Below are 14,714 nucleotides of genomic sequence, written 5' to 3' on the forward strand. Positions count from 1 at the left end.
CACCGTTCAGGGAGTTGGAGAGAGTGATAAGGTCACCTCTGAGTTTCCTTTTCTCCAGGCTAAAGAGCCCCAGCTCCCTCAGTTGTTCCTCACAGGATTTGTGTTCCAAGCCCCTCACCAACCTTGTTGTCCTCCTTTTCCCCAAAGGACACAGTGGTGAAAACCAGTCTCCTCTATGCCATGCATCCTCAACTCTTCTCACTTCTCAGTGTCCCAATCATTAACTTGCTCTGCTTTTATTTGTTTGATTATTTGGGGTTTTTTTTTTCCACCTTGTTTTTAACAACAGTCATTAGAGAACAAGATCTCAGTGCTCTCTCTCCCAGGTGAGTATACCAAAATCACATATCTGTCACTGTGCTTGGATCTGCCATGGTATTAGCTACAAGTCATGCCGAGCTCTTTTATTAGACTCCATCAACTATGAGCAATGCTGCCTGCATGGATCCCGTTTCCTACACAAAAATCACAGAGCTGAGATCAAGATCTGTGTCATGGAAATTCATACCAATGTGCACTCCCAAGGTGTTCAGAGACCCTGAACAACAAGAAATCCGCAAAACACGTGCCTCAATACTGTGCCATAAAGCTCTACTGATTAAATTCTCCCTTGCCTTATTGCCTGTGTTTCTAAAAGCCTTTTTTGATGATCCAGGGTTTGTAGTAAAAAGAAGACCTCAATGATAATTTGTATATCCAATTTTCACCTTGACTGCAAAAAGGCATTCTCTGGATATAGTAAACTGATCCTGAGTCATCCACAGAGGGCTTCAGCTTCCAGACATGTTGTTTCAGTAGGGCATCCCATAATACTCACCTCCTAATAATACCACCTATTCACAGCTATCATTTCAGATAACCATGATGATTTCAAAAACAAGTGGTTTCCCTCTGTTAAAAGCTGTTTGTACTGGTTCCAGGAACAGGCTATCTCACTTTCTGAGACTGTTCAAAAGCTATAGTACTTTTAAGAAGTTTATATGACAGTCTCAGAGTATACTCTCAGAATGAGAACTCTCATTCTGAGAGTAGCAGCCTTCCAGAATTCCTTATTAACTGTACTCCTCCTGAAGCTGGACATATGTCCATGTCTTTGTAAGGAAATCGCGTTGTTTCTGTCACAGCAGGCAGTTCTCAGCAAGCTTTAGATGCTCTTCCCCACCCTCACTATATGCTAGACAATTTAACATGTTTCTCTCACAGCGACTGTACACAAGGATAATAAATGACTAGCCATTCCAAATCCTGCCGTGCCTCTGGCATTTTCCTCTTGATGATCTCAAGAGCACTATTAGCACCAAATATACACCTGTGGCTAAAAGATAAAACAGCAAAGCACCTTCTTCTCTTGGAAGAATGCCTTGCAGCTCAAGACTCATTAATCTCCCAACTATTTTGTTTGGGTGCTCCCAACCACACATTTAAGAACTACTCTACACTTCATCTGATGCACAAAGCAACACTCAGTGTACACTGGTTCTCTGTACAACTGCCCCCCTCCCTTTTTTATATTTTCTGGAGCTGGAAGAGGTGCGTCATAAAATTTTCATTTAATCCTAACTGAGCTTCAGCCAAGGTATGACAGAAGCACCACTTCCCTGAGATCACCAAGACCAACATTTCCCTAGTGCCATTTGAGAGAAGTGCCAAGCTATAAATTTCTTGGTATAGCCAGGCAGTCTCAGAGCATCCCTGACCCCCCTCAGTGCTGACAAAGTACCAGGTATCAACTTTGCTATTTTCCTGTTAAAGGGAATGCTTTGGCAGTTCCAGCATGCTGGGCAGCATCTGCTGAAGCTGCTACTGACTCTCTCATGTGCCACAATAATCTGCTTCCTATAGAAAAGTTAATGCCAAACAGAGTAAAAGAGGGACAGATCAAAAGGGTAAAAACGAGCAAAATTTGTGTAGCAGGCTCAAGCTGAACACACGTGAAGGCGAAAGAACAGGCAAGCAGATGAGCACTTCTGTTATGGGTCTTACCAATGCTGTTTATGTCTCTGCCAACTTGCTCAACTAATCTTCCCTCCATTCTGCAGGCTGACACCAAACACAAATACCAGCAGCTGCAAAGCAGGCATAAAAATTCTGGAATTCAAATCTCTAGATGATGATTCAGTTCAATGGCACAGTCTTGATTCTTCCTCTTGTCTATTTATTGTGGCAAGGCTAGCAAGAAACCATTCCAAGCAGATAAACTTGGAGCGCAGAGTTAAATAAAATTTAATAAACTGACCTAGTTAGAAAAAACCCCAGAAGGATAAAGGTGAAAGGCAGCAATTTCTGATGAAGATTAGAATCAATCAGAAAAAAGCTGCTATCATTTGGAAAGCAGTAGAGAAAAACTAAGGTAATTCAGTCAGGTAAGAACTTCTGTTTCACCCTGCTGTTTAGGGCTGCAAATTCCTTCACAGAACTTGCCAGTGTTCTTCATAGTTTGCTTTCACAATTCAAACATGCTTTTACAGTTCCAGGCTGAAAAATAGTGCCAGAACTGTGACCATTCGACTAGTTTACCTCTCAGTGACCCAGAAGAAGTGTGAATCCTAGGACAGGGAGATAAGTGCAAATATAGTAAAATAAACTGTAGTTTATAGAACTGCATCTCCCACACAGCATGCTGGATACCTGTGCCTATCCTTAACCCAGAAAACATATCTCCCAATTCATTACATTTCAAACAACATGTCAATATTCTTCTTTTCTGTCTATGTTAAGCAGATTAAACCCCTCTTTTGCTGTATGTTGATATTTCAGCTGGCTGTAGTCAGCTTGTTTCTGCTCAGTCTGGATCAGCTAACAATGCCAGCCTTGCCTGCAAACATAACAATTTCAGCAGCCTCAGTGCAGCTGCCAGCATGGCATTGCCTCCCATGACTCTGCTCTGCCCCTGTCACACACAGTTTCATCCCCTTGACTAAGCAGCTCTAGCACCACTATTCATCCTTGAAAGAATCATATTCCAGGTCTTTATTAGCTGTCCCAGGAGTCTATCTTCACTCTTTCACCCCAACATTTCTCCTCATGAGACCAACTACACATAGGCATTTCGCCTTGGCCAGTCCAGTTACATTACATTTTGACTAATATTTACTCTCTTTAGCCAGTTTGAAGGCTAATCCGTCGGGCACCTCTGTACAATGAAGCCATGCGACAGATAGAGGTGGAATCATGAAAATGGAAACTTGCAGATTTGGACCAAGAATTAAGTCACATGCTATTAAAGAGTTAATTTGGTTAAAAAACATCACCACACCCACAAACATTCTGCTCTCAGTTCTCATATCAAATAAAAATTAGGCACTATTATGCTCATTAACATGTAAAATGTAACTCAGCTCCCCTTACAAGCTCAAGTAACAAACTGTAACAACTAATTCAGAGGTCTTTCAAACGGCATTTTTCCCAATTTCGTTCACTTTCATATGGCTAATAACTGGAAAATATGCTACTGTAAAATGTATTGAATTTGTATCTCTCCATGTATATTTTCCTCAGCACACTTGATGACCTTGATTTAATATTGTTGCATTCCTCTGTTAAAGACAAAGATTTAAAAATACTGTATGTATTTGTGATTATTAATTCCACGTTCTTATCAAGTCTACTTAATGATTTATTCCCGCTTGATTAACTTGAAAACTATTATTAGCTAGCTATATTAGCTACCTATCTTATTACATGTTAGGAAGGTTTTGTACTGAAGAAAACAGGGACTCAGTTGTCCTTGATGCACTCCTGTTTATCATTCTCAGATTTGTAATAATTCCTGCCAGACCAGCCTTTCTTTGTTCCCTGAGCTTTTAGCTTTTTAGTACAAAGTGCTCTCACAAATTATGTTTCATTTGGGGATAAAATATTCATCAAACTCTCAAACCATTACTATTTCGTAACAACTTACATTATTCTTGCACTTAAACGCTAAGGTTTAAAGGGTTTTTTTTTGGTTTGTTTTTTTTTTTGTGCATGTCCACCCCTGTTTTCAGCTCTATGAACACCCTGTACCAAGCAGGTCAAACATTCCAATCACAGCAAGCTTCTGAACAGCTAAACACAAAACCTTCTCAATGATCCATTTCTTCTTTCATACTAGATACAAACTTATATCCTTATTTTGCAAACCAACTCCTTTTGAAAATACATCTATCTCAGTGACTAGCATTTCAGGTTACAAAAACTACAGGTTCCACACATATACTTTCTTATTTAATTCTACTGAAGTGGAAAATACTTGTTATGGATACATTGCCCTTGTGAGGAAAAAAAAATCTAAACAAAACATCCTTCTGCTTTAATGTAAATAATTAGGTAATTTTTTTAAAAAACAAAACAAGAAAGCCTATATATACACACAAACCCACGTCGAAAACATCTCCATGGATTGCTGTTTGTCTCTCTGGAAGTGTCTAGCTAGTTAGCTGACTGCCTTACTCATAGTAAAATTTTAATAAGGAACTAATCCCACTCTAAAACTCAGAGCTCTCTCAGCTTCATCCGTGATGCTTCTTCACAGTGGTACTTCAGAAACACCACGTTAGCAGTCACAGAAATTCATTTCATGAGTTCTTCTTCACAGCTTCTAGTCATGTATTTCTCAATGTATCTCAAAGAGAACTTAGCCCATGCAAGAGTGGCCTCCTTTAATACTCTAGTAAATTATGCTTAGCCTTTCTGTAGATAATTTGACTGGATTCAAATGTCTTTTCAAAGAAACCAAACAGACCCTCATTCATTCATGAACTGAAATTCAGCATGTACTTTTTGGCAGATAGGCACAGACAAAACAGATGGAGATTAAAAAAAAAAAATTAAAAAGGTTAAAAAACAAAATAAAAGAAAGCTTGATTTTGTATTTCTCCAGGAGCCTGTTCTGCCAGATCTTTTGTGGATTTCCTCACAGTGGTTTTGCTGAGATACTATTGTCCACAATCATTGACAGTAGTCAAAATACTCCTCGTCAATAATAGGCTTAACGTCTGAGCCAAAACCCGGCTCCTCCAAGTGGTAGTTAATATCACTGAGCAGCAGAATAATTCAGGATGTAACTTGCTGGGGCTGTACTTCCGACGAGCACAGGTGATAATTTCTCTGTGTGTGTTCACACAGACCCATGCTCACAAACACAGTGCTGGACAGCGAAATCCTTCTTTCCCTTTCCAGTCCACAACACATTTCTCCTTCCTCTCTCTGCTTCAAGTTTTAAAATTTCATCTTGGCCAAGATGAGAGACACAAGGCACACATCAAATGGGCACAAAGCAACATACCCTTACCTGACTCTCTCCATGTATGATTTTCAAGCTGGCAATCATGTGAATTGATGGAACACTGACATGGAGGCCCTGCCCATGAACAGCACCTGCTCTCCGGTATTGGAAGATGGGCACCTCACTCAGAGGCAGAGCTCACAGTGTTCTTGCAAGCACAATGAAAAAGGTGTCACTTGATCTTTTTTGAAAGAGGTATGAATGCGTGCGTGGGAGAACAACACACAAATATGCATTAGATTTCCAAGTCTTTTTGGACGCATAGGAAAAAAAACCTAGACCCCCATGTTTTAATTTTCTTTGACTCCTAGAACACTCACTGTGCTTCATTTGCTGTTCTTCCTCCCTGCAATAGTGATGCATAAAAACCTCTATTCCTTTGCTATAGAGAGTTGTCAAATTATCATAAGAATACACGACAGTACGTAGCTGTCCTTACAGAACAAAATGAGTACCAAACACCTGAAATTCATACATCCAGAACAGTTTTTTTTAAAAAAATTTAAGTTCAAAGGATAACTCAAAAGAAGCCATAGGAACTGTAAAGTGAAACTCAAAAGGAAAAACTAAGGGCACTTGATACTTTTTTTTATTAACTTTTCACCCTTTGTCACAAAAAAATATTAAGGCACTTCAAACTGAATTTAAATTTGCCACACCACTTAACCCCAAATATAAACAAATTCTATCTCAAAATGTTTCGTCCTTAAAGGTTTTGTTGTTGGGGGACAGGGACGGGAGTGTTTGTGTATTTGGGGGTTTTGGAGGGGGTTTTTTAACAATATTTGGTTTTGGTCCCAGCGCACTCCTTGTACTATGAAAGTGAAATAAAACCAATTCTATGCACACACTGAAAAATACTTCCAAACATACATAGACTTCTGCAAGTTAAGGAATGCACAATTTTCCCATCAGTGCAATAAAAATACAACTAGTGTCTAAAACCAGAATTATTTTACTTTTTTTAAACAATGTCAACAATTTTCTGGTGGTTTTTGTTTGTTTGTTTTTTTAACACTGTAGGTTTCACAGTTAAGAAAAATGATAAAAACCACATCATGGATATCACATATTTCAGTACAAATTAAAAAGTTGCACTTCTAATCCCCTATATAATACATAAAATACTGAACTATATAGTTTTGCCAATGTTATCCTACTGTGAAAAGCTAATTAATTCAGAAGATTAAAAAAAAACCCACCTTGGTTTTCTTTTAACAAGGTAACTGGTAACAATTCATTTATAGATTTAGACTCACAACTTTACTGAGGATGCTTAATAGATGTTTAAAAAAGAAAAGTATCAGCAAATGTACTGCAAGAGAGCAACAAATATAAACAATCTTGAAGAATTTAAAAAAAAAAAGAAAAAAAGAGAGAGAATAGATGGAGGATAAGAAGAGTATTGGCTTTGACTGGAGGAACTTACGTTTATCATCACCTGTATTTTATCTACTAGTCAATCCAGGGGTTTGATTCCCAGAGGTATGTCTGTCTCTCTCAGCATTATGCTACAAGGCAGCAGATAATACAAAGTAGAACTGTAGTTAAAATTCTTATTATGTGCTGGTTTCCCTACTGTTGCCTCTAAGGCAAAAACAGACCACCGAGCTCTATAAGTATTGAAGCTTTCAAATGCAATTTCAGCCTAATGCTTTGCATTAATATGTGGCATCTCTGAGTGCTCTGCTCTACTGCTGAAGGAAAGAATGACTCAGGTACTGTGAGAGGCACATCTGTGATTAAATATGGCAATGGTATTTATGCTGCAAAGCCACTGGCAAAACAGCTTAAGAATTAATGAGAAGAAGGTTCCACCACAAAAATGGTGGAGCCAATTTATGGAGACGGATCGACTGTACCCCAAAGAGAGAGAAAACAGAAATTAGTCTACCATCCACACTTCCGCAGATATTGCTAAGTTGTCCTTAATAAATAGAGTTGTACATAGACATTATTCTCTACCATGAGCATATAACTTAATTATTCAGCGGTGTTATGCTACATAACTTGGAGAGGATGACCCCAAACAGATATTGAACTGTTTTAGACCTTCATGTCTTCCAGCAATTGATTATGCTATTTGTGAGTACAAACTTATAAATTAGTCTCCAGAGTAGAAAATGTTCTATTTTCTTTCTCTTTTCCATCAATTTAAAAATTTTAGTTTAGTCTTTATGACTTACTAAATTTAGTCTTATTGAATGTGATGGCTCTCCTAAAGCTATCCCACTACATAAATGCAGACACAGAAATACTTGTTGTTTCTAAAAATGCTGTATATTAAGAGAGACAGTACTAAGACAGCAATAAGAATTATGTAAAGAAAATTGCAGCTCTTTATCCTAAAAGCCCGGCTAATGCAGTTTAAAAGTCATAAAATGGGAATTAAGAGACACTCAGAGTTTAATATTTTTTTGTCAACTTTTTTTTCTAAAGTGTTACCAATCCCCTACCAATAATAACACCTACACGAAACACTAGAGCTGTCTCCAGAACAGTGTTTTCTTTACTCTTACCATCTTCCCTTTCATGAATCACACTATGGGAATTTAGAAGAGCTTTAGTACAAAACATTAAAATAACAAATATTAAGTTATGCAACTTTAATTTTAAAAAGAACTGCACTTCAGATATTGAATTTTAGTATAAGAGGACCAAAACAAAGTAAAAGATAACCTGATGGCTAAGAATGATTTCTTATATAAACTACTCAATATGCCTATGTATATACATCACTTTGGGCCCCATTTCTAGAACCCATCCTATGGCAGAAATCCAAATGAAAAGAGTATTAAATACTGATCCAAGTTAGGATAGAAGACAAATCTCCATTCAACATTTTACAAGTGAGATTTGGGTTTATTTTTATTATCTTGTATTCAAGAATCAAAATCTAATAAGGGCAAACCTATTTGTTACATACACACACACACACTCATATATATATATAAAAAATATAAAATATCCAAGCTATGACTGAGTGAATCTAAACTTAGCACTTTTATTTGGTTCACAGAGAGTAGATTTACCTCTGTCATTCTTTGTTGCAGTCTCTGTGTCCCTCTGCAATAATCCTCCAGACAAATCTCATCTTTACAAATTAAGCTGCTACTTCTGCTTCTCCTCCCCATCCCATTCCATCCCATCCCACCCATGGTTCTCCAGGCTCATGTGGAAAGGCACATACCTGTGGTGAAGCAGTGTGTGTTTGTTTTTCAGAAGGGGAAAATGTAAGGACTCACATTATTTGGACAAGTTGCCTGTTGGAATTGTCACAGACTCTCTATACAATCAGAGTGCATTAAAAATGTCAGGCAAGTGGGCAATTAGCACAATATATCACTGTCTCTGTATGGTAGGGCACAGGATTGTCACCTCATATCTCATTGTTTAGCCTGGTCAGATAAAAGTCTTTCTAATTTCCCCCCCCCCCCCCTTTTTTTTTTCTTTTTTTTTTTTCCTCCTTGAATAAAACCAAAATGGGGTTATGAACCACTAATTATCTTGGTTTAAAAACTGCTGAAACTGGAATGATCCCTCTGCTCCTGAGCAAGTCTTACCTGATAAAAAGAAGAAAAGAAGGGAGAGGTGCATTATTTATTTGGGAATGTTTAGGGGTTTATTTGTTTGTTTTTTAATTCTGGCTACCTTTGTTACACATCTCAGGGCAACAGTGAACAGATGCCAGCAGATGAGGAGGCTCGAGTGGTCAGGCAGCCAGGGCACATCTGTGGGGAACAGGACACTGCCTCTGGTCTTGCAGAGACACTTCAGGAAAGATAAAAGGCCAGGGTAAATATATATTTATATATAATCAGTTCTATTCTCAAAGCATATACTAAAGGGCCAAAACACAGCAGAAAAGAAAATGCATAGTTTATTAGGAAATATGAGATATGCTAATAACTTGAAAAAAGTACCTGGGGAGATAGGAAACAGCCTCTTCAGGCTCCTGTAAGATGTCTATGTCAGGTTTATTCCATGTAAATGAGCAGGGAACACAGAAATAGCTCTTTTTGGTTTGTTTTAATAAGATGAGCTTTCTCAGCTCTATTTTTACCCCATGAGATTACTTTATAATCTTGGAGTAGAATTTCCCACAATTTTGAACAAATAGGAGCTCAAAATCTGGTCCTTTTTGAAACAGAGTCACTTTTCCTGTTAAAGAAACCTGGATTTGCTTTTCAGTTGAACGCCACCTAAAGATGCTATTATTTTAAAAGAGAAACTCATTCATTCAGTCTCTGACAGATTAGAATAAAATAAAGTATTTGAGATGTAAGGGACCTACAGTGATCACCAGGTACCAGTCAGGGGACCAGAAGTGAAAGCACATTTTTAAGGGCGTTGTCCAAACTCTTGTAAACACTGACAGGGATGGGGCCACCATCTGCCACCTCTCCAGGAAGTCTGTTCCAGAGTCTGACCCATCTCTTGGTAAAGAAGTGTTTAACAAAGCTACAGGATGCATTGAGCATAATAAAGCAAAACAGCAAATGATTAAACACAAAAGCCAAATAGTTAAATCTTGATGCTGCAGTATAGAGTTGTATCTTCATTTACAGTTTTGGTTCAGTTTCTTCCTGACCTATGTAAACATGGTCGAAAATGCCTGCAGATCTGTTTGTAGATTGCTTTTCAATGAAAATCATTGAGCCTCTGTATCATATGAAATAAGATTTTTGGCATTTACTGAGTTTTTAATTAATTTTTACTTCTAGCTTCAGGAAGGAGCTGTCTTGCACAGTAACTCATAGATATAGATGAAGATATTTTAGCTCACTTCTCATAAACATCAATATTTCACTCATGCTTACGAGACTCGAGGAATTCTGCAAACTAAAGTGTTATATTTGTTGTTTTAAAGACTGCTTTCAGCTGCTTCTAGTACAGAAGTACTTCTGAATGTTGTAGGTATGAGGTGTCACTAAGATGAAGTGCTATACCTATTCCTGTCAATGTGCACATCATATTATCCTCTATAACTGTTCCAAGGATTCATGCCACATGAATGATATATAAAAACATGTAACTCACTAGGAACTGTAGTTACAAACACCCTGTTTTCCAATAACACTGCTCAGGATGGGAATGATTCCCTATACTAGGATATTGCTGCGTTATTATCATCATTATTTTTATTCCAGCAAATTCACAGCCCTCAAAGAACTGAGCTTGCAGCACAAACTTGCCCCAAGCATTTTGTAGCCAGGATGGGGAAAGCTGGACAAAACTCACTGTATTCATTATTTTCAATGTATTTTAAGACAGGGGCATTAGAATTTCACTGACTTGTAAGAAGGGTTTTCCAACAAATGGGGATGACCACACAATTCAAGCCTTTTCCTGCAAGGTGTTCTTTAGTAGCAGGGGGCAAACATGCATTTGAGATGATTTGTTACATGGCTTAAGTGCAGTCCACCCTTACAGGAGCAGCAAAATGGCACAAACCAAGGGCAGAGGGGGAGTGTGGTTTAATTTTGTAAGTATTTTCTGGATAAGAGCTGTAAGGCTAAAATGGACCCAGAAAAATCCTTCAGCCCCTTCCCCTATAGTGAGGCAACTTCAGCTACCTTTGTCCTATCCAAGGTTTTATGCAAACCTCACTTAAAAACATCTCATACCAAAGACACTACAATTTGCCAGGAAACCTGTGCAGAATTCCAGTTCCCTTTCCATGATTTATTTTTCCTATAGCATTTAATGCTCAATCTTTACTGTATTTTCAACCTATACTTCTTGGACCCCCTACTTGCACATAGAAAGAAAAAAAAAAAAAAAAAGACCTTTTTTAAAATTTTAAAATAAAAGACCTTTTTTACAGCAAAACTCATAAAGTAATCTTGTTATTTATCTTAGTGCAGGTAAAGACTCAGCCACAATATTCTGACCAGTTTTGGCTCTTACTGTGCAGTAAAAATACAGTCTGGCATAGCTCAGAAGTTTTCACTAAGAATTACCAGATGTCCTCTCACACCTGCATATGCTGCCACCTCTCTCAAAGCAAGGCTGCAGCTGTTGCAAATCATACAAAGTTTAATTTTTTTTCATGTAATTTTAGTTTGCTTTTGTCCCAGGGGAAGGGAATTGAAGTTTCTTTTCAGGGGACTGTTCCACCAGACAAGATACAAGGAGCTTAACATGCCAACAGAGTAGCACAGAAGATACACAAAAGATAAGGACCCTTAATGACCGTGAACAAACATCAGCTCCAAGCATCACCTCTGGCAGGGTCAGAGACACCTGGTCTGGAAAAAAGGAGATAAGAATGAGGACCTAATCAGCATCGGAGGCAAACAAGCAGTAGGAACCCAAATACTAAGAGCTGTGCAACTTGGGACCAGTGAACATCAAACCAATGAATTTCTGTGAGTTTTGACTGTATAAAGAGGTGAAATATAGAGTAAAATTTATATGTGATGAAATGATTTTCTCTGCACAAGCTGGGATGTGTGGAGGAAATTATTTCTGTTGCATATCCTAGCCAGAATAAAGTAATGCCTTGATTCTCAAACACTAAAAATGTTGTTGGAGAGTTTTTTGCTTTTCCCATACTTTTGGTTACACAGCCAAGCTCTTTAATCACTGCTAGAATTAATTTCAGCAAGTAGTCTTTTTAAAGAAGATGACATGATGAGTTGCTGCAACCTTCAACATTTGCAGAACCACCAGTCAAAAAGTTTTCTTTAGAGTAGTGGAACACCACACAACTGCGGTAACACAAACTGGTACTAAGTTAATTACCAGCCTCAAAACTTAAAAGGGAACTATCCCAGCAACTAACTAACTTAATGGCTTTTATGAGGAAATGACATTTTATTTAGAAAAACAAACAAACAAAAAACCCAACTTGATGAGCAGACAAGTATGGTGTGAAAAATAAAGAGTGTCCAGAAAACTTGCTGCTCCTGGCTGCGTCCTAGCTTTGTGTAACTGCTGGAGGTCTGGGTGCTCAGTGAAAAAGAGCATTACAAAGCCAATCACCCAGACTGTTCTGAGATCTAAAATATCAGGGTTGCTGTTCTCCTTGTCACATAGCCAGACACCTATGAAAGAGTCCCATATTCACCAGGGGCTAAGACAACATGAAAAACTAGTCTAGAGCTCCTTAAATTCAATTTTGAAGTTACAATGATGGAGTTTATGAATTCAAACAGGGAAGATTTAAACCCTCCCCCAGGGCTTTAAATAGTAAAAATTGTATCCTTAATTGCATCCTGGAGTATTTGTGTGTTGCAGAAAGATGACTGATATTTTACCTTTGAAAGACTGAAAAATACTTAGAAATTCTTGCCCTTTTTTGTGGTGTTAGCCTGAGAATCGTTAGCCATGAGGCACTCTGCATTCAAATCACAGGGACAAAAAAATGCCTTGATCTTAGGTAGAGAAAAGGAGGCTGCCTGCAACTTGACCTGCTCTTTTCCACTTAATCGTGGGCCAAGCCTCATGCTGGCAGCCCATCAGATACTGACATTGGCTCAGAGCTTTTATTCAGCAAGAAGCAAAATTTAAAAAAAGAAAAGAAAAAAAAAAATTTGGAGCGCTTATTCCGCGCACAATAACAAGTGTTAGCATTTGCATAGGACAGGTTTCACCCTCGCTGCTCAGTCCTTGGAGCACAAGGGATCCTGCAGAAGGCAGGAGGGCTGCCTGGGGAGCAGGGCTGTGCTTCCATGTACCTTGTGTCATTACAGATTATTTCACACCCCGTGTCATACATGGGAGTCAGGGGCAAGCTCAATGAACACGGGGCCCAGCAACCAGGATTAGCAGCAGGAAGTTACAGAACATTAGATTAATGAGCTAAAGCTAGCAGGTCCAGAACAGGAACGATTGGTAAGAGTCCAAGATTCACAGCCAAGGACCAGAGTCCTACAGAACCAGTTGCCAGGAATAAATGCTTATTGTACCAACACAAAGGGAATAGAAAAGAAGTTGTTAGTTTTCAAAGCACGTGACTGGAGGACTGAAAAAAACCAAAACCAACAATAAAACAAACAAAAAACCCCAAACCAAAACAAAAACATAACAATCAAACCGAAAAAGAAAAGAAGTAGGAATGACAACCTCCTGCTCAGAAGCAACAGTAAATAAGACACTAATGCACAAGCAAGAAGAATTTTACTGGAGCTTTTTTGAAAAAAAAGAAAATCGTTCAGATTCCAGCTGAGGGAAACACACAGAGCCAGAAAATAAAGTTGATAGAAGTTCCCAATATTTTTCTTTTATTCTGACAAAACCCTTTCTCCTGCTCAAAGCTGCTGATGTAGATGCCTTTTGAAAGTGGCACTCTGGTGTTGCCTCAAACAGAGCCTGGGTAAGATCTGGATGCAAAGAAGTAAACAGACATTTTAGTGCATTTGTTTCCTGTTGCTTGCACAAATCTAAGCAGCTCTCTTGCCTGTTTCACTGTTAAACTTTGATTCCAATGAGATTATCACTGGGGGAGGGGAAAATAGATCTTTGCTTATTAGTTTGTTTTTGCAGGACAGTAGTTTTAAAGAAGGGTGTATGGGTTAAAAAACCTCTCAAATTAAAAACAAAAAAAAAAATTTCAGATTTTCCATGGGCATGCATAATTTTGTCATCCGAAGTTTATGGTATTAAAGAGTAAAAAAAATGTCTTTCACAAGGTAAAATCCACCCGAAACCAGAAGTGCCAACTTCAATTTCTTCTCAGTTCATCAAAAAATTAAAAAGCTCCAAAGCAACAGCACCAAACATATCCAGAACAACATAGCTTCAACATTCCATCATGCATACAAACAATATTGACATAAGCAAGAAAAGGTGGTAGGATTATCATTCCGTGCAGAGTTCTCAGAGTCCCAGGTCTACTACAGTTTATCCTTTATGCATAAATTTTTGGGGTTTTTACACAAACTTATGAAGCAATAAGCATTCTTGTTTACCTATAGTAAGACCTTCTACATTATTATATGTACACTGTAAGAGATGACCAGAGCACAAGACATTAGCCTGTGTCTATATATTTTTTTTTTAACTGCAAATAAAACAGAGGAGCCAGATGGTTAAAACTAAGGCCCTACAAGACAAACTTATAGAGATGATTCATTATCTGATAATTTTTCAGAAATATAAGGAAGTGCACACAGGTGGACCTATCCTCTCCTGTAGAACTGAATATAACACAGAATTCCTACAAGGAATCTACTCATTGATTAAAACGTGAAAGAGAGGAGCATCTCATTGTGCTGTCCTCATCACAGATATTCTGATTGGTCTCCTTTTTCTGTGGGGTACTGGAAGGAACACTCTGTCTCAGTACATGACTGGTGTACATCTGCCATGCACACAAGTCATGAGAAAGAAAAGAGAAGCAAGAAAGATTAAAAAGAAAAAGGAGGAAATAATTTCTTTGCAGTGCAGCAGATTCTCTCTGAAATGGCTCGCCTTCCAGATGCTCCCCAACCACAGCAATTGG

This window comes from Prinia subflava, chromosome 3 (genome assembly GCF_021018805.1).
Source record: "Prinia subflava isolate CZ2003 ecotype Zambia chromosome 3, Cam_Psub_1.2, whole genome shotgun sequence".
NCBI classification, from domain to species: domain Eukaryota; kingdom Metazoa; phylum Chordata; class Aves; order Passeriformes; family Cisticolidae; genus Prinia; species Prinia subflava.